Here is a 22,582-nt window from a genome sequence, read left to right as displayed (position 1 = left end):
TTTTTTACACGTCAAAGATGCCATCTTGTGTCATCCTGGAGTTGGTTTTAAACAATTGCCTTTTAAGTGTCACATTTTTCTGATTGTTTGTATATCCTGTAATTTTAAGTTATATCCCAGAAATTTTGAATGATCCATTATAGGGACTCTGTATTCTACCATATTCTTTCAAAGAGAGATTTTTTTGTTTTTGTTGTTGTCGTTAACAGGCAGTTACTTGGTTGGACTCATACTCCAAACTGTTTACCATACCGTGGGAAGAAGCTGAAATCTAAATTCAGTCCTTTTAGCCTTGGATTTTTTGGCATTTGTCCCACTCATGCATAGTTGGAGGGCCAGTCAAAGATTTAGGCAGAATTTAAATGCATAATTTGGGGCTCCACTCTCTAGATGTCTCTGTTCTGCTATTACCATCACCGCCACCTCCAGCTGTCAGTGAGTCAACTCTGACTCATGGTGACCCCATATGTGTTAGAGTAGAGCTGTGCTCCATAGGGTTTCCAATAGCTGATTTTTCAAAAGTAGATTGCCAGATTCTTCTTCCAAGGCATCCTTGGGTAGACTTGAGCCTCTATCCTTTCAGTTAGCAGCCCAGTGCATTAAACATTTGCACAACCCAGGGACTCCTCCCTCTTATTTTCCAGCTGATGAGGATGCACCCAGGTATGAAAATTGTAGGTTTCTGCCTAAGTTTTAGTTATCTTGTGTGGTAGAAACAAGGGCTTCCCTCAGGAAAAAAAGTCATGAAAAAAGCAAGAAGTTCACCAAATACCATTCCCTTCTTCCAAGTATTGACACTCTTCTAGTTTCTGCTTACCTTTGGTCACTCTCCTGTACTTTCTGGTAGTTGTTTGAGAGGAGCTACCCCATCATTACCTGAAGCAGAACCAACTGCCTCATTCTAGAGAGAAGAAAGCTGGAGAGGGTGCTGAGACTTGATGGGAGGGGGTGTGTGTGCCTGTGTGCAGTGAGAGGAATAGATCCAGGCTTCCAGGCTGAGGATTCCTATGACAGTTCTACTAAGAGGGTCCTAAGATCCCTTGGAAACCACATCTCAGGATCCAGGCCCCTACTGCATAGAAGAGGGTCCCTTGGATGTAGGACAGCCTTTGAGGGGACTTTGAATGGAGCTGGTTGGCCATAGCCAACCAATACGCAGAAGCCAAAGTAATACTTGCTCATATATTCTTTTGAAGGCACAATGCTAAATGGTCCATGAACATTACCACACTTAGCCCTCTCACAACACTTTAAATTAATCACAATTATTATCCTCATTTTTCAGATGAATGAGTGAGACATAAAGAGATCAAGTGGTTTATCTCTGTCACTCATTGTGATTCTTCCAGCGTATTTCCCAGTGTGTTGGAAGAACTGAAATCTAGATTTACCTGACTTTGTGGCTTATAAGAATGGGGTAGATACGAGTTTTACCTCTCCTTCCCTATAAAAGAAATATGGTAGCATGGCTCATGGTCGTATAAATACAAGCCTTGAATATTTACCTTTCCTATTCTCCTGTCTCCTTGCTAGAGAGGGAAACTATCCAAGGTCTGAGAGGCCCCCACATGCCAGGGGGCCAGAAAGGGAGGGATACGCTGCAGATGTAGAAGACATGCTTCTAAGACTCAAGGGATCTGACTGTTGGTCCCCATTGTTGCTAACTCCCTGTGTGATCTTGGGCAAGCTATTCTTCCTTTCTTTACTTTTGCTTGTTCACCAGAAAGGTCAGGATAAACCCTGAGGATCATTTCTAGAATGACTTAACAACCTAATTTTAAGGTTAGTTCTGGTAGCAGGAAGTAGAAAGAAGCCTCTTGACAAAATTTTGCTTGCAGACCAAGAATTTAACAGCATTTTACTAAGTGCAACTAGCTTGTCTGTTATTTATGAGGAATCCCTTAATGCTGGCTCAATCACTTTTTTTACTTCTCAGGAACTAATTTCTAGAAACCGCCGGCACGCCCTCCCCCCCAAAAATTACCGCCTAGTCAATTCCAACTCATAGCAGCCCTATAGGACAGAGTAGAACTGCCCCATAGAGTTTCCAAGGGGCTGGTGGATTTGAACTGCCAATCTTTGGGTTAGCAGCTGTCGCTCTTAACCACTGTGCCACCAGGGCTCCACTAATTTCTATAAAAAAAAAAAAAAATTTCTATAGGGCAGGCAAACTCAGGAGTACATAGTCATTGATCTAGGTGGCCTGTGCTCTGAACTGGGCAGTTAACCTTTTCCACCTATAGAAAAAATCCACCCTACCGAGCCTGCTGTGTTAGGGGTGGAAGGAAAAGACTGTTTACATTTCTAACTCAGTTTCCATGCCTTTGTCTCAGTCACTGTGTTCAGCCCTGGACTAACAGCACAGTGGGTTGGATGTGGGGCCTTTTCTCCAAGGAAGTCATCAATCCTCACATTTTCATTAGGTAAATTAAAGTCCCAACTAAAATGCCTTGCTGGTGCCAGAATCTTGTCAGTTTCTGGAATCTCTAAGACCCACCTCCCCCTTCCCTACCCTACTTTTTTTTTAATCATGTTGTAAAAATCATCCTATCTTTTAAAAGCTGGAGTGGGAGGCACAGTGCAAATTCCATGTCCAACAGCAGTCTTTATGAGAATGACGGCTTGGGCCATGGCCAGTGCAGAGCCTCACCTTCCTCATCGCCCATAAAATAGCTGTAGTAGGAGGTTATAAGCAGACACCATACTTCCCTTTTGACTCACCATGTAACGTTGGGAAATGGATTTAACCTTTCAGTGGTCCAAGTGCCAATGATAGATGCCAAGGAGCTGTCTCCCATAATTTTGTGACAATGACAAATCTTGAACTATTAGGAAAACCTTGGAAAAATGAAGCAACCTTACATTGGTGACCTGTCTGGCTAGTGCTAAAACTATGACACTATTTAAAAGAGCATTTCCTGGTTTGTCATAAATTTATGTTCTCAATTTACTCTGAGACCGAACTCTCCATTTCATCCTGGGAATATCTAAATCAGATGTTGGCATCTTACAGCATCTATGACCGAGATGGCAAGGGCCAGGTTTTCACCCACAGGAGGGCCAGATGCCACCACCTTTGTTTATGGCTTCCATTTGCCTTCTCTCCCTCATATTTCTCTTTCTACTGCTTACAAGAACTGGTCTGCATTTGCTAACGTAGACCTCAGGGGAGAGAGAGTCACCAAACAAGAAGAAAAGCTTTCGAAATGTTTCCATTTCTTTACCTAAAGGGGAAATATCAATGCCATGGAATGTGGATCCAGGTTTCCCAAGACTGCTGAAGTATGCAGAGATGAATAATTAAATCTCGTCAAACTCTACCAGCAAGAATTTTCTAGAAGGGCAAGAGGTCATTGGATGGCATTTAACTTCACTGGGCTCACCTGAAAAATTTCTCATCTGAAAATTGAGGCAGTAAGGGTTTCAGGTAGTCCAAGTTTCTTTCCAGTTTCAACATTCTACATGCCTGTCCTTGGTTATTATTATTATTGAATTCTATTATTTTTAGCAATGGTTGGTATTACCTAAAAGTATTCATTTCATTACTGTTTTTTTCCTAACTAAATCTCCAAGACCTCCACCCAGAGCCACACTTTATAAAGTACTAGGATTAGTGAAAGCCCATGACTTTTGTCATGTTCTAGCTCAGTAAAAGGCAAGAGGATTTCTTCCTTCTGTGGAGGATTTCAAGTCTTATCATCGACTTGAGTTTTCTTAGATTTACATACTATCTTGGGAGGGTTTTTATTCCCAGCTAAAAGTGACTCCTCTGTTTCAAAGACCCTCCCAAATTTTCTAGCCTTAACTTCTTAACAAAGTTCAATTTTTACATTTCCAGTTACCCATAGGGAATTTTCATTTGGGAAGAACAATAAGCAAGCATTTTTAAGCACCTGTTATATATCCAATATTGTAGATAATTCAGAAGAAGCATTAGATATAATCCTTGCTTTTAAGAAGGTTAAATTGAAAGTGAGGAGGAAAACAAAAACAAAACTAAGATACATTCAGCCAGTAAACACCTCTTTATGCAAAACCCCATAAAGCTTGATATGGGTAGAGTAACCATATGTCCCAATTTGCCAGGAATAATCCTATTTATACCTATTGCATTGGAGTAATTATTAATATTAATCCCAATGACCTTCAAAAGTGGCTTAATATGGATGATAGCTGTAAGCTTGTCTTAAAGATGGGTAATGACAGACTCTTGGTATTCTCGCCTATGGGAACCAAATCAACAGAGAAGATTACCATAGCAACTAAGAACCCTGATGAGAGGTGCTCTGGAAACACAGGAACAGACTTTGTCAGACCCCAGGTATTTTCCATGTGGATGAGGCAATTCCTTCCATTTCCTGAAATATTCACATAAGCTATGCTTTGTGTTGTTGGTTAATCTAATGCAAAGGGTTATTTTCTCCAGGTTAAAATTCTGATCAGCATTTTATGTCTCTGAGGTGGGCTTAACCTACTACCGAGACATGTCAAATCTTTTAACTATGGGAAATGGACCAAGAGAAACCTAGTAGTACTCTGTAGAAGCTTAACAAAACAAAAGAGGCCTGAGGTCTCAGTTGGGTTTAACAACTATTCCATGCCAGGTACTGAGCCTTTACTTGACAGAGCAGTCTAGGCAAAAGGAATTGCCTAAGCAAACCCTGTAGGTAAGAAATAGTAGTCCTGGGAGGTAGAAGGGAATTCAATAACTAGATAGTAGACAAGGATCCACTTTGGTGAAGGGAAGGACAACACGCCAATACAGGGGAAGTCAGCAAAACTGGACCAAAGCAAAAGCTAAGAAGTTTCCTGGATACACCCAAACACTTTGAGGGACAGAGTAGCTGGAGCTGGGGCCTGGGGACCATAGTTTTGGGAGATGTCTAGGTCAGTTAGCATAACAAAGCTTATTAAGAAAGTGTTCTGCATCCCACTTTGGTGAGTGGAGTCTGGGGTCTTAAAAGCTTGTGAGAGGCCATCTAAGACACATCAATTGGTCCCATTCCACTTGGAGCAGAGGAGAACGAAGAAAACCAAAGGCACAAGGAAAATATTAGCCTAAAAGACTAAAGGACCACATAAACCAGAGACTCTGCCAGCCTGAGACCAGAAGAACTAGGTGGTGCCTGGCTACCACCAATGACTGCCCTGACAGTGGACACAATGGAGAGTGCCAGACAGAGCACGAGAAAGGTGTGGAGCAGAACTGAAATTCACATAAAAAGACCAGACTCAATGTTCTGACAGATACTGGAGGAACCCCCAAACAATGGCCCCCAGATGCTCTGTTAACCCAGAACTGAAGCCATTCCTGAAGGCCACTCTTCAGACAAAGATTAGACCAGACTATAAAACAAAAAATATGCATGTGAGGAATGTGCTTCTTGGTTCAATCAGATATGCGAGACCAAATAGGAGACTGCTGTCCAGAGGCAGGAGGAGAAGGCAGGAAGGGACAGGAACTGGTTGAACGGACACAGGGAACCTGGGGTGGAAAGGGGGAGTTTGCTACCACATTATGGGGATCGCAGCTGTCACACACAAAAAGAAATAGTAGTCCTGAGGCTGGTGCATATGGTTAATATGCTTAGCTACTAACCAAAAGGCTGAAGGTTCGAGTCCACTCAGAGGCACCTTGGAAGAAAGCCTTGGTGATCTACTTCCAAAAAATCAGCCATCGAAAACTGTGTGGAGCGCAATTCTACTCCGAGACACATGCGGTTGCCATGAGTCGGAATCGACTCGACAGCGACTGGTTTACCGTGTGTGAGAGGCCTGCTGAGCAACATGGTATTGGTGAGAGTCAATGGGTTGTGAGTCCGTGGGTGACAGGGGCTGCGGCCTATGGAGACGGGCAGAGGCCAGATGGTGGAGCATCTTGCATGCTTCATCAAGAAGCTTAGTCTTTACTAAATTTGGAAATGAAATGGCACCTGAGATACCACTTTATCTCTACAACTCTGAATACCCTGATAGCCACCAGACTCACAGCAACGCAATCTGCTTCTCGGAGTCGCTGCTGATCTCTGAAGACCTCTCCACCCACTCCAGGAGTCGGTCCAGAGGTGCACCATTCCCATGACTGCAGACTCAGTAATGCTGATGAGACGGTTTCTGGAGACACAGAACAAACAATGTTAGCTGCAAGGGGACAGCCAGCCCTGGCCAGACGTTCTCATGTTTGCTCTCACCTCCAGGTGCTACAAAGGAGCTGGTGCAGCAAGGACAATTGATTTATTTGGGTCAACATTGGGGTATTTATGTTCTTCCTGAATGTGCAGCGGTTGCTGGCGACGCTCGGCTGGCACTAAAGATCCTGCTCGGGTTCTTTGATCAGTCTTCCTGCTGGTGGACTCGGATGGTCCAAGAGGCCATGTGACACAGCTTGGGGGTGGCGCGCAGAACTACAATGTACAAAGAAGTTGATCTTATTTGCCCTGACAGTGCTAGTTCTTGGCAACAGCAGCAGAGCAGTATGGGCTGGAGGATAAACGCAGGAAGTAAAAAACAAAAGCTCACACCAGATGAAATGAAGGACTAGGATCCACCAAAAAGGTAAAATGTAAAACTAGTAGGGAGAACTACCTCCGATCATCTGATAAGCCCATGAAAAAGAAGAATTATTAAGAAATAGATGATCAAGACCTTTTAAAATCAAGGGCAGAGATTGTTTTCCAGTTTGCTAGACACAAGTACTAAACATGGTATCTGCAAAAAGAAATCTTTTTTTTAGGCCCCTGCAGTTCTGCTCCGTCCTATAGAGTCACTATGAGTCGGAATTGACTCAATGGCAACGGGTTTGGCTTTTTTGTTGTTGTTATTAGGTGTTGTCAAGTTGGTTCCGACTCTTAGCGGCCCTATATACAACAGAATGAAACACTGTTTCATTTTTGAGGCAAAAGAGAGATTTTTCTTACAGATACATGAGAATTTGTCTTCTTCGCTAATTCTCTTAAAGGTATTTTTTCTTTTTTTTGGAGAGAAAAAAACAATAAAAACATGTATTCACTCTAATCTTATGAAAAATTTTCTATACAACAATTACCCTGTATGCAAAATTCAAGGAAAGAGAAGAGGCTCAAATGAATAAAGCTGATATAAACATTGACATGGAAGTTTTTGTGTGAATATACTTTTCAAACAATTGGGTAAATACCTTAGAGCACAACTGGTAGACCCCGTGGTCAGCCTATGTTTATCTTCACAAGATTGTCACACTGTCTTCAACGTGCGTTCTCACCAGTAATGAATGAGAATTCCTATTGCTCCCAAAGATATTTCTTAAATTATTGTTTTTCTTCTCCACTATGAGAGAACTGACCTGTGTTCATTTGGTAAAGATAGGAGTATGCTGAAGCATTCTTCTCCTTTAAGGACCAGACAGATGTCAAGACATCGTAACCGTCTTGAACAAAAAAGACCCATGAGCTTGGTAAAGTAGAGCGTCAATGAAAAAGGAAGACCCTCAACAAGATGGTTGGACACAGCGGATGCAATAATTGGCTTATGTACAGCAACGGTTGTGAGGATGGTGCAGGACTGGGCAGCATTTTGTTCTGTTGTACATAGGTCACTGTGAATGGAACCAACTCAACAGGACCAACAACAACACTACTTGTGAATGTAATCTAATCTAATGGAATGTAATCCCCTTCCATACAATCTACTATATAATCTTGTTTTGGAGGGTTTCATCTTAGAAATAAATAAAGAAATGCTCGGGTTTAAAAAAAAAAAAAATCCATGTTACCTGGGTTGTAAGGCTTGTGGCCCATGGTTGGTCATCACGTGAATGCTGAGTCTATCTGTTTCATCCAAATGCATTGAGGAAAGATCCCAGCATGGTGCAAATGGTATGTGCTCAGCTAGTAACCAAAAGGTTGGCGGTTCAAACCCACCCAGTGGCACCGGGGAAGAAACAGGCCTGGCGATCTGCTTCCGTAGAGATTACAACCAAGTAAATTCTATAGAGCAGTTCTACTCTATGACACATGGGGTCTCGTAAGGCACAAATCAACAACAAAATGCATCGAGGAGTATACTCTGAAGTGGGTAGTTAGAGTCATATGACTATGACAATTTTTTTTTTAATTTTTATTGTGCTTTATGTGAAAGTTTACAAATCAAGTCAGTCTCTTTATACAAAAATTTATATACACCTTGCTACATACTCTTAGTTGCTCACCCCCTAATGAGACAGCATACTCCTCTCCACCCTCTATTTCGAAATGTCTCTTTTTATCAGGAAGGAATTTTTTTTTTTTTCCAGAAGCTGTCATCAGACTCCCCTTGATGCCTGATTGACTAAAACTATGTTATATCTCACTCTTAAACTAATCACTGCCAAAGTGGTCATGCACTGCCATGGTTGTTTTTTTTGTGTTTTAAGTGAACGTTTACAACCCAAGTCAGTCTCTCATACAAAAACTTACACCTTGCTGTATACTCCTAGTTGTTCTCCCTCTAATGAGACAGCACACTCCTTACCTCCACTTTATTTTTGTGTCCATTCGGCCAGCTCTGACCCCCCCGCCCTCTCATCTCTTCTCCAGACAGTGGTGCCCACATTGACTATGACAATTTTTAACTGTGTCGCTAACATGAGAGAGCTCTCCAATTTAACATCTCCCTTTAGGAAATTTCAGTTTATGTTTCTAAGAGTCTTACAGTCTGTTTCTTACATTTATGGAGGTTGTCGTCTCATTTTGTTGATAAAGTCCTTTGATAAACTTTTTTAAATTTTGATGAAGTCCAATTTACAATGCACGTTTCATTGTCATTTCAAAAAAAAAAATTTTTTTTTTACTCTAGGTGTCTCTGATGACATGAAGGCTATCTTAGTCATCTAGTGCTGCTATAACAGAAATACCACACACAGGTGGCTTTAAAGAAGAGAAATTTCTTCTTTCACTATCAAGTAGGCTACAAGTCCAAATTCAGGGCATCAGCTCCAGGGGAAGGCTTTCTCCCTCTGTCGGCTCTGGAGGAAGGTCCTTGTCATCATTCTTCCCTTGGTCTGGGAGCATCTCAGTGCAGGAACCTCAGGTCTGAAGGATGCACTCTGCTCCCAGTGTTGCTTTCTTGGTGGTATGAGGTCCCCCTCTCTGCTTGCTTCCCTTTGCTTTTTATCTCTTGAGAGATAAAAGGTAGTGCAGGCCACACCCCAGGGAAACTCCCTTTGTATTGGATCAGGGATGTGGCCTGGGTAAGGGTGGTATTATAACCCTACCCTAATCCTCTTTAACATAAAATTACAACCATGAAGTGAAGGACAACCACACAATAGTGGGAATCATGGCCTAACCAAGTCAACACATATTTTGGGGGGGACACAATTCAATCCATGACAAAGGCTTTAGTCCAGATGTAAATCAATGCACGACTTTCTTCATGGAGAAAGTGACGCCATGAGAAAACCATCAGCTGAACGAACAGTGTCCTCAGTGAGGTGGTTGACACAAGCTCTTTCATTATAGAATAGTAAAAGTTTGCAGACCAATACGTGTCTGTGGACTACACTTTGAGAAGCACTGATACACACATTACTGTCACTTATTTTGGAGCCCTGGTGGCACAGTGGTTAAGGACTCAGCTGCTAACCAAAAGGTCAGCAGTTCGAATCTACCAGCTGCTCCTTGGAAACCCTATGGGACAGTTCTACTCTGTCCTATAGGGTTGCTATGGGTGGAAATTGACTCGATGGGTTTGGTTTGGTCACTTACTTCACCTTTAAAATCTATACAATTAAAAAAAATTGCTGTCTAGTCGATTCCCACTCATAGCGACTCTACAGGACAGAGCAGAACTGCCTCCTAAGGTTTCCCAGGAGCGGCTGGTAGATTTGAACTGCCGACCTTTTGGTTAGCAGCCATAGGTATTAACCACAGAGAAACCAGGGCTCTTCAATATATAAGTATTAATCTGCTTAAATGTTTTTTAAAAAAACTTTATTCTGAAACAATTTCAAACTTACAGAAGAGTTACAAAAGTTGCACAAAGAACTCCTATATAGCTTTCATCCAGAGAGCCCTGTTAAGTTTCACCCATGATACGCGTGATAGCAAAGGACCCAAAGTACCCTCTACTCTCACTCAGTCTGGAATGAGTTTCATGCCCTTGAACTTTATGAAGATTCCAGGGCAGTCATTTTGTAGAATGACCCTCAACTTGGGTTTGTCCTGTTCTTTCTCACGATTCGAGCCAAGCTATCTATTTTGGGCAGAAATATCACAGAAGTAATGATGTGCTCTTTTCATTACATCCTATTGCATGGCTCTTGGTGTCCATTTGTCCCATCACTGGTGGTGGTAACTCATCACTTAGATGGTGTCTGCCCAATTTCTCTATTATAAAGTTACTTTTTTCCTTTGTGATTAATAAGTAGTATGTAAATATCCCATCACTCATCCCACTTTCACCTACTTATTTTAGCCCCCATTGATGCTTCTTGCCTGGATTATTACTGTAATGTTTGCCAGATGGTTATTTTCTAATTCTATTATTTCTTCTATATTTATTAGTTGGTGTTCTATTTTGTAAGGAAGAGTTTTTTCTTCTCCTTATTTTTTAACTCATTTGTTTACAAACAAATGCATTAGAATCCATTACTATGAAAGGTCACAGCCTTGAAAACCCTGTAGAGCAGTTCCACTCTGCACACGGCAGATCACCATGAGTTGGAATTGCCTTGACAGCAACCAACAACAACAACATTAATTAGGAGTCCCTGGGTAACACGAATGGCTAATCACTCAGCTACTAACTGATAGGTGGGCAGGTTCGAATCCACCCAGAGGTGCCTTGGAAGAAAGGCCTAGAAATCTACTTCTGAAAAATCAGCCACTGAAAACCCTATGGAGCACAGTTCTACTCTGACACACATGGGGTTGCAGTGAGTTGGAATCGACTCGACGGCAACTGTTTTTTTTTTTTTAATCATTAATTATTTTGATGCTAAAATCGATCCAGATTTGGACAACAGGAGCTCTAGAAGCTGTCTGTCATTCCCTGGGCACTTCTGTTATAACAAGATGTTGTGGGCTTATCGTGTACTTTCCCCACCCCAGCTCTAGATCAGCCATTTTTCTAAGAATTACTTTTCATGGAGAGTGATATTCAGAAACCAAGATCTGAGTGCTAAGTGCTAAGTGTGCTCCTTACTGTTGGAGTGTTGCTTCTCCAGGCCCTCTCAGTGAACAGAGCTAGGAAATACAGTTATTTTTACCTACATAAACATACACACACACACACACACGTTTATAGAGATACATCTCTTTCTATTTCTCCAGTTGCTGTCAGGATTGGAGGAAGTCTCATAAACACCTGTGATATGCAGGTGACACAACTTTGCTTGCTGAAAGTGAAGAAGACTTGAAGCACTTGCTAATGAAGATCGAAGACTACAGCCTTCAGTATGGATTACACCTCAACACAAAGAAAACAAAAATACTCACAATGGGACCAATAAACAACATCATGATAAATGGAAAAAAGATAGAAGTTATCATGGATTTCATTTTACTTGGGCCCACAATCAATGCCCATGGAAGCAGCAGTCAAGAAATCAAATGACGTATTGCATTGGGTAAATCTACAAAAGACCTTTTTAAAGTGTTAAAAAGCAAAGATGTCACCTTGAAGACTAAGGTGCACCTGATCCAAGCCATGGTGTTTTCAATTGCCTCATATGCACATGAAAGCTGGACAATGAATAAGGAAGGCTGAAGAAGAATTGGTGCCTTTGAATTATGGTGTTGGCGAAGAATATTGAATATACCATGGACTTCCAAAAGAAGGAACAAGTCTGTCTTGGAAGAAGTACAGCCAGAATGCTCCTTAAAAGAGAGGATGGCAAGACTTCATTTCACATACTTTGGAGGTGTTGTCAGGAGAGACCAGTTCTTGGAGAAGGACATCATGCTTGGTAAAGTAGAGGGTCACTGAAAGAGAAGAAGAGCCTCAATGAGATGGACTGACACAGTGGCTGCAACAATGGGCTCAAACACAGCAACGGTTGTGAGGGAGGTACAGGACCTGGCAGTGTTTCATTCTGTTGAACACAAGGTCATCAGGAGTCAGAGCCAACTCGACCACAACTAACAAGAACCCCTAGGTCTGCTTCGGGACTATAATTATGGCCAGGAGCGTGGGGAGGAGGTGGGTGCTGGTGCATCCTGCAGCGCACTTCAGCCGTGGCTCCAGCAGTGGGCTCTCAGCGCTGGCTTTAATGTTGCTAAGTCAGCCGAGGGCTTTTCAACTGGTCTAGACATGCATCATGCCTAATGAAAGAACATAGAACAGATAGTTGTTTTTCAGTGCCTCTCAGCAGAGGTGATACTGCTAACTCACAGGGGAGTATTTGGAAAGGTGGAGGTGCTTCGCGATGTCCCAGTGCCCATAGAGAGTTAGTGGGCAAGAGCTGGGAAGCTAAATGCCCTACAGGGCCTAGGAAAGTCTTGCCTGCCAATGACTTGCCCCACTCAAATGCCAGTTGAGCTCCCACTAAGAGATACCAGCAGGTGCTCACACTGGAGGTAGAGTTTGTAATGTTATAATGTTGTTACCATTGTCATGCGTGTGAGGGTCCATGCCCTTCAGGTTCTGCCAGAATAAAGTAACCACAGCTACCCAAACAGAAGTGGCTGTAGAGGCTGCAGCCAGTCTTCTAGATCCCTGCCCACGTGTGCTTTCCTGTGTGAAACAGTGACACCCTTATGCAGTCTACACCCCGGGTCCCAGTGCTGCGAAAGGCACAGCAACACTAGAATAAGAAGCAAGAGATTGAGCGGTCCCATTGCTTTGGTTGAAATTAGAACCAAAAATAAATAAATAAATGCATTTCTTTATTGACAAGGGTGACTGTTGCCTAATTGTGAACTCATATATCCAGTCGCTTGGTCAACTAGTATGTGCTAGCAATTCCAAGTTGATTGTAAGCCCTTGAGGAGCACAATTGTATATGTCTGTAATCACCTGGAGTGATGTTGAGTCGATTCTGACTCACGGCAACTCATAGGATTTTCGATGGCTGATTTTTTGGAAGTAGATCACCAGTTTTTTCTTCCAAGGTGCCTCTGAGTGAACTTGAACCTCTAACCTTTTTGTTAGCAGCCAAACACATCAGCCGTTTGCACCACCCAGGGATTCCACTAGGTGATTAGTAGTCGATGATTGAAAGTTTGATTTTTCCCGGCTAGAACATTAACCGTAACACTGGCTGGATACTCATTTCTGCTTTTCTGTCATTTTCTGGTAGCCTCCACTTGTTCACTCTTCAGATGGGACTCAAATCTGCAACCTTCTGAACTGGTTAAGCAAGAAAAGGAGGAAGTAAGGCCCTTTCCTGTTTTACCTTCTCTCCATCCCGCTCTTGCTCCATCCCTTGCTCCACTCTTTGCTTCCTTCCTCTGTACATCCACCTGTTCTACTCTCTTTCCCGCACTCGCTCCCTGCCTCCCTCCTGCGTCTTATTTATAGCAGCAGATGCTGATGCAAGGACGCCTCGGAGCTGGGTGGGGAAAGGGCTCTGCTGCTAACTGTGCTTTTTCATGCTCGGAGCTGAGAAGCAGAGCATCCTAGCTCGGGACTGCAGTCAGGGCCCTAGTTCTAGGCCAGCTTCCGCCATGAACCCTCTGTTCAACTTTCAGCACGTCTCCTGACCTCTTTGGCTCTCATTGTCTTCATCTGTAAAAGTGGAAGCTGGACCTCATGATCTAGTAACGGTGTGTGCTCTACAATCATTCAAACTCAGGCCTTTTGAAATACTGTGATTCATGGCCACATTCTGAATGATATCACGAGAATGGCAAAGCCACAAGAAAACTGAAAACGAAAGCACGACTTATGGTAACAATAGAAAGCCATTGTCTGGACACTCGAATTCGAACTTCTCTTCCTTAGTTTTTTTTTTTTTTTTTTTAATTTGCAATTACAGGAAGCCACTTACAGCCACCCCCGTCCTACCTAGGAGGATGAACAAAGCTGAGGCTCTGGTGGTGGAGGAGCTGGTGTGCTTACCTGGGCTTCATGTCCAGGCTACAGAAGCACCACATTTACTTAAGGTACCTTTCTTTCCCCCAAATCCAGGACAACTGTGATGCTTGGGCAATTCTGCCATTCTCAGCAAACTTTGTTCATCTTTTGAAATCTGACCCCTTTTTAACTAAGTACAGTGAAAAGCAATTTCAACTAAATGACTTGATAGCTAGATGTCCCAATAATTTATTTTTCCTTCCATAATGGTTTTCACTCCTAAAAAGAAAAAAAAAAAAAAATTCCCTCGGTGATGACTTATTTTTCCCCTATAACTTAAAAAAAAAAAAAAAGACTGTTCTGCATTTATTGTAAACTGTCTTAAATCTACTTTGGAAGTGGTTTGAACATAAATTACAAAATAATAATGTTACAGGTGTCCAATAGGATTTATGTTTTAATCAGGAAAGAAAGCAGGAGTGATGGAACCATAGAATTATAGAATGTCAACAGCAAAAGAGAGAAAGTTTAAAATCAATGTTTTTTAAATGGCAGGTTATAACCCATTAGTGTGTCCTGAAATCAATTTAGTGAGTCATAATCGGTATTCTAAAAGGTGATATGGAATACAGTGGAAAGTCCTGGAGTACATCATACAAAATAAAGGTTTGTATAATGAAATTTTTGTTTAGGCAGGCTCTGACTTGCCTAAAATATCAAAGCTATTAGAAACTATGAAAATAAGAACTTTGTACAACAGACTAGAGCATTGCATTGTATTAAATATGATTCTATGTGATTAGTCACTGTAATGCCCTAACTAATTTGTAAATAGCCTTTAGGATATTCACCAAGAAATTCAATTTAATAAATATCTATCGAGTGCCCAACTGTGCAAAAATAATTTATTAAAGTATTAAGCCCCATAACCATGAATGATACTGAGTTTGTAATTATAAAACTCCCAAAAAAGGAAATCTCCAGGCCCAGATGGTTTCAGTGGTGAAGTCCACCAAACATTTAAAGAAGAATTACCAACAATTTTATAAAATCTCTTCCAGAAAACAGAAAAGGAAGGAACACTTCCCAGCTCATTTTATGAGGCTGGTATCACCTGAGGAAACCCTGGGGGCATAGTGGTTAAGTGCTACCGCTGCTAAGCAAAAGCCTGGACGTTCAAATTCACCACGTACTCCTTGGAAACTCTACAGGGCAGTCCTACTCTGTCCCATAGGGTCACTATGATGGCAACTGGTTTGGTTTTTGGTTTTTAGTATTACCTGGATACCAAAACCAAACAGAGTACAAAGAGAGAGTGAGAGAAAGAAACCTACAGATCTGTATGGCTCACAAACTTATACTAAAAAATCCTCAACAAAATATTAGCAAATTGAATCCAGCAATGTACATATAAAAAGAATTATACACCATGCGTGACCAAGCAGGATTTTTTTCAGGCTTTGTAGCAAATGAAAATCAATCAGTGTAATCCAGTGTAAAGAAGAAAATCACATAATTATACCAACTGACACAGAAAAAGCATCTGACAAGACCCAACATCCACTCATGATTAAAAACTCTCAGCAAATTAGGTATAAAGGGAACCTTTCTTAACTTGAAAGAGAGCATCTATTCAAAAAAGCCTGCAGGTAAAATCATACTTAACAGTGAAAGATTGAATGCTTTCCTTCTAAGATCAGGGCCAAGGCAAGGATGTTACTTTCACCACTCTTATTCAACATAGTGCTAGAAAGTCTAGCCACTGAAAGAAAAGTAAAGGAACAGGAATAAACAGCAGACAGATTGGAAAGGAAGAAATGGAACTGCCCCTATTTGCAAATGACATGATTGTCTAAGTAGGAAATCCCAAGAAATCTATGAAAAACTCCTAGAACTAATAATAATCCAGTCCAGCAAGCTCACAAGATGTAAGATCAACGCACAAAATTTAATTGCATTTCTACACTGACAATAACATGTGACAAAATTAAAAATACAATACCATTTAGAATCACTTCAAATAAAACAAAATATTTAGGTATAAACTGCAGTGCAGGATCCATTTGCTGAAAATAATAAAATGCTGATGAAAGAAATCAAAGATCTAGATAAATGGAGAGGCCCCGACCATGTGCATGGATGGGAAGACTCAGCATAGTGAAGATGTCAATTCTCCCCAAATTGATGTAATTTCGATCAAAATCCCAACAAGAGTTTTTGAAGAGAGAAACAAGAGGATTTTAAATTTTATATGAAAAGACACAGGTCTTAAAAAAAATAATCTTGAAAAAGAATTGGGAGAAATAACTCTACCCAGCAATAAGGCTTGATATAACTACAGTAATCAGAACAGTGTGGGACGGGCAAAGGGAGAGACACATACAACCCTGGAACAGAATAAAGACTCAGGAATAAACCCACAGGAATATACCCAACTGCGTTTTGATGACAATGCAAAAGCAACTGACTGGAGGAAGGACAGCCTTTTCAGCAAACGGTGCTGAAACAATTGGACATCCATAGGAAAAAAACAAAAACAAAGAACCCCAGCCTCACGCCATATACAACAATTAACTCAAATGGACCATATATTTAAAACGTAAAGCTATAAAACTTTTAGAAGAAAACACAGAAGAAAGTCTTTGGAAACTAAGACTAGGCAAAGAATTCTAAACCTTAACACCAAAAGCACCATCCGTAAAAGAAAAAAAAAATTGATAAATTAAAAGCCAGTAAAAGCTTTTGCTCTGAGAAGGTCCACGTGAAGAGGATGAAAAGGCAAATTATAGATTGGAAGAAAATATTTTCAAGTCATACATCAAAGAATTAGTGTCTAGAAGATACAAAGAGCTCTCAAAACTCAACAGTAAAAAACAAAGCAATCCAATTAGAAAATGGGCAAACAACATGAGCAGGCATTTCACCAAAGAAGATATACAGATGGCAAATAAGCGCTTGAAAAGATGTTCAGCATAATAAACTGTTAGGGAAATGCAAATTAAAACTAATCACTACACACCTATCAGAATTGATAAAATAAAAAGCAGCGACAACCTAAAAGCGAGCATGGATGCAGAGAAAACGAGTCACTCATACATTGCAGGTGCTAGTATGGAATGGTATAGCCACTCAGGAAAACTGTCAGGCAGTTTCTTACAAAACTAAACATGGAATGACCATATGACTCAGCAAATCGCACTCCCGGGCATTTTTCCCAGAGGAATGAAAAAGCCTGTACACGAATGGTCACAGCAGCTTTATTCATAATTGTCCCCAACTAAAAACAATTCAGAAGTCCCTCAGCAGGTTAATAATGGTTAACCAAACTTGGGGACCATGGGTACCGTGGACTACTGTTCAGCAACAAAAAGTAACGAGCGATGGATACATGGAACACTTCGGATGACTCTCTAAGGAATTACGCTGAGTAAAAAAAGCCAACTCCCAAAAGTTACATATTATCTGATTCTATTTACATAACATTCTCAAAATGATGAAACTGTAGAAAAGGAGAACAGCTTAGTGGTTGCCAGGGGTCAAAAATGAAGGGGGCTGAGTGAAGGAAGAGAGGTGGGTGTGGCTATAAAACAGCAACAGGGGGAATCCTTGTGGCATGGAAATGTTTTGTATCTCAACTGTATCAATGTCACTACCCTGCTTTTGACATTGTACTACAGTTTCGCAAGATGTCGGCATTGGGGACAACTGAGTGAAGCGTACATGGTATCTCTGTATTATTTCTTAGAACTGCATGGGTATGTATAATTATCTTAAAATTAAAAAGTAGTATAAGAGAAAGAAACATTGGGACTCTCTGGGTTTAGTTTGATGCAAGTAAATGGAGAAAAATACTTCCAACTTGGGAGAAGAAACGATTGGAGAGGGTTGCAATAACTTGGCCATGGTGATGCCCTTTCCACTGCTGATTCCCCGAGTGTTTGGTCCTGTTCATAGCTGCCCATGGAAGCACCGAATAACTTTGTTTTATGTATTATTAGCATAAAATAATGAATAGAAGTTGCCTCATCGAGCAGTTTAATTGATGTATATGAATTTAAGATATTCGTAAGACAAGAGACAACTCAAATGAATTTTCTGTGAACAAGCCAATGATTTTTTTTTTTTTGTGAAACGAAACAAAACAACCCAAACCTGTTGCTGTTGAGTTGATTCTGACTCAGCAACAGTGTAGGAGAAAGTAGAACTGCCCCATAGGGTTTCCGAGGAGAGCTGGCAGATTTGAACTGCTGACCTTTTGGTTAGCAGCCAAAGCTGGCTGGAGCTCTTAACCCCAGTGCCACCAGGGTTCTTTGTGTGAAAGGAGATAATAATTATGCTTGATAAAAATAACAAAAAATCTTTTGCATAATGTGCGGTTAAATAGTTATGCTTTCCTCTCACAGAGGCTTTATTTGCTTGCTTTTGTTTTCTTTTACAGGATATCCTTGAACTACGTTTACCAACAGAGGAAGCAGGAGTAGGTTCTCATCCATATTCCTGGAGCCCTGGGACTCCTCAGAATTACCTCAGGAGTCTGGGGAGCCCTGGTGGTGCAGTGGTTAAGAGCTCGGCTGCTAACCAAAATGTTGGCAGTTAGAATCCACCAGGTGCTCCTTGGAAACCTCATGGGGCAGTTCTACTCTGTCCTGTAGGGTTGGTATGAGCTGGAATTGACTCGACATCAATGGGTTTGGTTTGGTTTGGGTTCTGGGGAGAGGGGAATGGGTGTGATTCCCAACTCCCTGCAGTTTCCGCCTTGGGCTTCTGTCTTCCTATCTACTTTGCAAATTGTGTTCCACGTAAGATTCAGTTGAAGGACAGATTCCAAATGCTTAATAAAATGTTTGAAAACCACTTGCGGCTCCAGCCTGAGTTCGTTGCCCCACGGGGCTGAGGTTGCAGTTACAGACCCAATAGCTCCACCTTTCCTGACTGGGAGACACTGCCAGCAGGGTATTGCTCATTCGACATTGCTCTTTGTCCTGGCTAGGACACAGTGTGTCCCACCTAGAGAAACTGTGGGGGAAGAGCCACACCATTTCAGAGCAGAAAACTGAACCAGTGTGAGGGGGATTTATGCAGAGAAAATGTTTTCCTCAATTTTTCTTTCCAAAATATCCGTGTTTGTGTGTGTGGTGTGTGCGTATGTGAGAGAGACAGAGAGAGAGGTGTGTGTGAGTAATGAAAGATGTGAGCAATCTGAGGCATAGTGTTCCAAGATGGTGAGGTAATAGATCAATTGATTAGACAAGCAAGCAGGAAATTCAAATTAACAAACGCTTATTACACGCGCAAATGTGCAAAACAGTATATGAAAAGGATTTATGAAAATATTATTTGGATATTTCAGCGTTTGGTTTAATACCAATAAAATGGGTGGAATTTCACTAGCTAGTTCTCCATTCAAACGGGAACGAGAGGGTAGTTGTCCACCAACAGGCTGAGTCAGCCAAGGCCACTGGGGAGATGATGGCCAAGTAAATTCATGACATAACTCTTGGCAGATGGAAATCAACTGGGTGGCTCCAGAAGGTGGTGCCAGGTTGTGCTTTGTGATTTGTGGCGTCTCTCTTTTCTCTAAATGAGCTCTTCAGGATGAACACTGGAAAACTGAAGCACTCTTTGGTGGTGACAGACTCCCTTGGACATGCTCTCGTTGTTGTGTGCTGTCAATTCTGACTCATTATGACTCTGTAGGGCAGAGTAGACTTGCCTCATAAGAGTTTCCTAGGCTGTAGTCTTTACAGAAGCAGATCACCAGGTCTTTTTTCCCTTGAAGTGGCTGATGGGTTTGAACTACAGGCCTTTCAGTTAGCAGCCGAGTGCTCAATGATTGTATCACCAGGGATCCTTCTGGACATATTGGGGCTTCATAAACACCTACGCAGGCCTCTCAGTACTCACATTAGGATTTCATTGGCATTACTGACCCACCCTCAGCTGTGGGTAATGGTCAACACCAGCAAGTGGGGACAAAACCTAAAAGGAAGAGCTTTGTGCCTATCCGCAATGGTGACCATCAGGAAGCTCTCAAGGACAGAGCCCACAGAGCCTCGGGGAGGATTTTCTACCTCTTTGGTTTCCTGTGGTGCTTATGGTCTCTGGAACTTGCTGGGCCAGAGAAAGATGAGTGGCGATCCCATAGTTGGCAAAATTCCCAGGAGCATTTTAGTGCTACCTTCTGGGGACTCAGGTCTAGAGTATTTCTAGATTCAGCCTCAGGGCCCCTGGAGTATTTCTAGATTCAGCCTCAGGGCCCCTGTCAACAACGACCACCTTCCTCAGGAGCTCTGCCATGCTCTGTTCGTTGGGTATAGGATGGGGAATGGCGGGAGGAAAGAGGTGGTAGGAAACAAGCTGAAATCACTAATAACCCTCTCTTCCACTCCTAAATACGCCACTGTTGGGAGGGACTTGACCGGAGATTCCAGAGGGCTTTTGGCCGTCAGCACTACAATTAGGAAGTAGAAAACCTAACCAAAAAAAACACACTGAGACCACAGGATAAATCACCACACCCTTGTAACCCATGCAAAAAAAAAAAAAAAAAAACGAAGTCCAGCCAGAGCTGAGGCAACACATGACTGGCCTGGCCATGTATCTGAGCTTTCCAAAGGTCTAAGAGGCCCCCAAGGGCCAGGACAGGTGAGCAGTGGCCAGATCAGGCAGGACGGTGCCCGCAGGCCCCCGTTTGCCCATGGTGAGCCAGGGTAATTAAAAGCATCCTTATTCCTTTTCCTAAGTGGCCCAGTTGGGACCATAAATTATACAGTCATCTTAAAAAAAGAAACTGAAAATAACCTGGGGCTCTTGGCCTCACCTGAGGGACTGCAAGTCGGCAATACTAAATGACTTCTCAGTGGGCCAGCCAGCTGTGGCCACTGGGCCAAACCTGGCCCTTGGCCTGCTTCAGTAAGGCACACAAGCTAGGACTGGCTTTTACATTTTAAAAGGGTTTAAAGGAAAACAAAGAATAAGTGGCAGAGTCTGTGCATAGTCCAAAAAGCATAAAATATGTACTATGCGGCCCTTTACTGAAAAAATTTGCCCGGCCCCGGTCTGGTCACTTGATCTTGCCTCTTTGGGTAGAAGGCCAGGATCCTGGGTCATTAGTAAAGCCTTTGGCCCAAAGAAAGGTGACGTTTGTGTTTCATCATCCTACCTCTGCCACATTCAAGGTGGTGGTTGTCGCTAGCTGCCAGCCAGCAGCCCCCAACTTCACGCGTGATGGCCTGCCACTAAAAGTGCCTGGTTCTGTGCCGTCCACCCTCGCAGTTGGTTGCAAATCTGACTGTCGTGATTCATAGGGTTTTCACTGGCTGATTTTTGGACCTAGGTCACCAGGCCTTTTTTCCTAGTCACTTAGTCTGGAAGTTCCACTGAAATCTGTTCAGCATCATAGCAACGAACAGCCTCAACTAACAGAGGGCGGTGGCTACACATGAAGTGTGCTGGCTGGGAACTGAACCTGGGTCTCCCACGTGGAAGGCTAGAATCCTGCCACTGAACCAAAGGTCCAGCACCGGCCTGATGATGGGGAGACATCCAGGGTTTGCTGAGTGAGTGACACAAACTCAGTTGTGACGCTTGCCAGAGAATCCCATGTGGACAGCAAAAAGCACCTGTTGAGGCTCGGTCTCCATCTCCTGTCGTGAACACAGTGACACAGAGAGAAGAGCAATGACGGGGAAAGGCCTCCTGTGCCACAACAGGGCTGCTTCCTTCTGGGTGCAGGGAATCCTGCTTCTCTCCCAGGATGGCGCTCCTGAAGGCCAGGCCCTTTTGGTGGTTTCCTCTCATAAATTACAACCTACTGTCCAATCAGGCCCTCAGATACCGAAATCACTTAACGTGATGGTTGCACGTGCTCTGTGTTCTGTGTGTCTGCGGAGGAAACCTCTGTGAGTGAGGCACCTTTTCATGTACAAAGACCAGCTTGCTCACCTCTCCCCTGGGAACTGTATCTCCCCAGCAGGAGGTACTGCTTTTCAGAATCACCATGTCAGTCTCTCCGTTTGGTGAAATTGATTCTAGTTCTGCAAGACAGTCCTTGTAAAAAGAAAAAAAAAAAAAAAACCCATGTTGTCCTCTTGACTCTGTCATTGACTAGCTATGTGACTTTGGAAACTCAGTCAGGGCCTGGATATCTTCATCCACAAAGAGAAATACCTCTGAGATCCCTTCCAGCGTTAACACTGATGGTTTTGTGAAGTCCAAACTACTGTCTGGAATATGCTACTTAATCCAGTGATTCTCACAAAGAATGTAAATAGGGTGCGTGGTGCTTCTTCAAGAATTTATATTGAGGAGCCTTTAAGAAATGAACATGTCGGCCAACTCTGAAAAGCATTCAGAGAACTGCTGGAGTCCCTTGGTTACTTCACTCCTGCTAACGGCACTCAGATCCCCTTCAGAGAGCAGCGGACGGGGAAGTAGAGTTCAAAAAGGTCAGTGGCAGAGTCAAGGCCAGAATCCAGGCTCTTGACACTGTCTATTCCTGGACAGCACAGCACCCTGGTTTCCAGGGCTACACAAGGGTTTACCTAAAACACAGAACGGGATATCTCTGATAGGGATTGGGTAAAAAAAGCACCTAGCACTGCCTCGTACA

The 22,582-nt window shown here is 42.4% G+C and overlaps 2 long non-coding RNA genes across 2 annotated transcripts in view; both read left to right on the top strand.

Annotated features, from left to right (window-relative positions):
• The window catches only part of LOC135228260 (uncharacterized), a 56,136-nt gene extending 36,085 nt beyond the window's left edge, over positions 1-20,051 (top strand). The window contains exons 2-3 of the long non-coding RNA XR_010318660.1: positions 13,934-14,060; positions 18,410-20,051. This is a non-coding gene — a long non-coding RNA (uncharacterized LOC135228260). The remainder of the gene's footprint in view (positions 1-13,933; positions 14,061-18,409) is intronic.
• LOC135228261 (uncharacterized) lies at positions 674-7,306 on the top strand. The gene is made up of 2 exons (XR_010318661.1): positions 674-5,490; positions 5,606-7,306. It is a non-coding gene; the product is annotated as an uncharacterized LOC135228261 (long non-coding RNA).
• Positions 20,052-22,582: the final 2,531 nt, after the last annotated feature.

The sequence above is a fragment of the Loxodonta africana genome, chromosome 19 (assembly GCF_030014295.1).
Source record: "Loxodonta africana isolate mLoxAfr1 chromosome 19, mLoxAfr1.hap2, whole genome shotgun sequence".
NCBI lineage: Eukaryota > Metazoa > Chordata > Mammalia > Proboscidea > Elephantidae > Loxodonta > Loxodonta africana.
The sequence above is the reverse complement of the archived record's forward strand: the minus strand, read 5'-3'. Positions and strand labels throughout refer to the sequence as shown.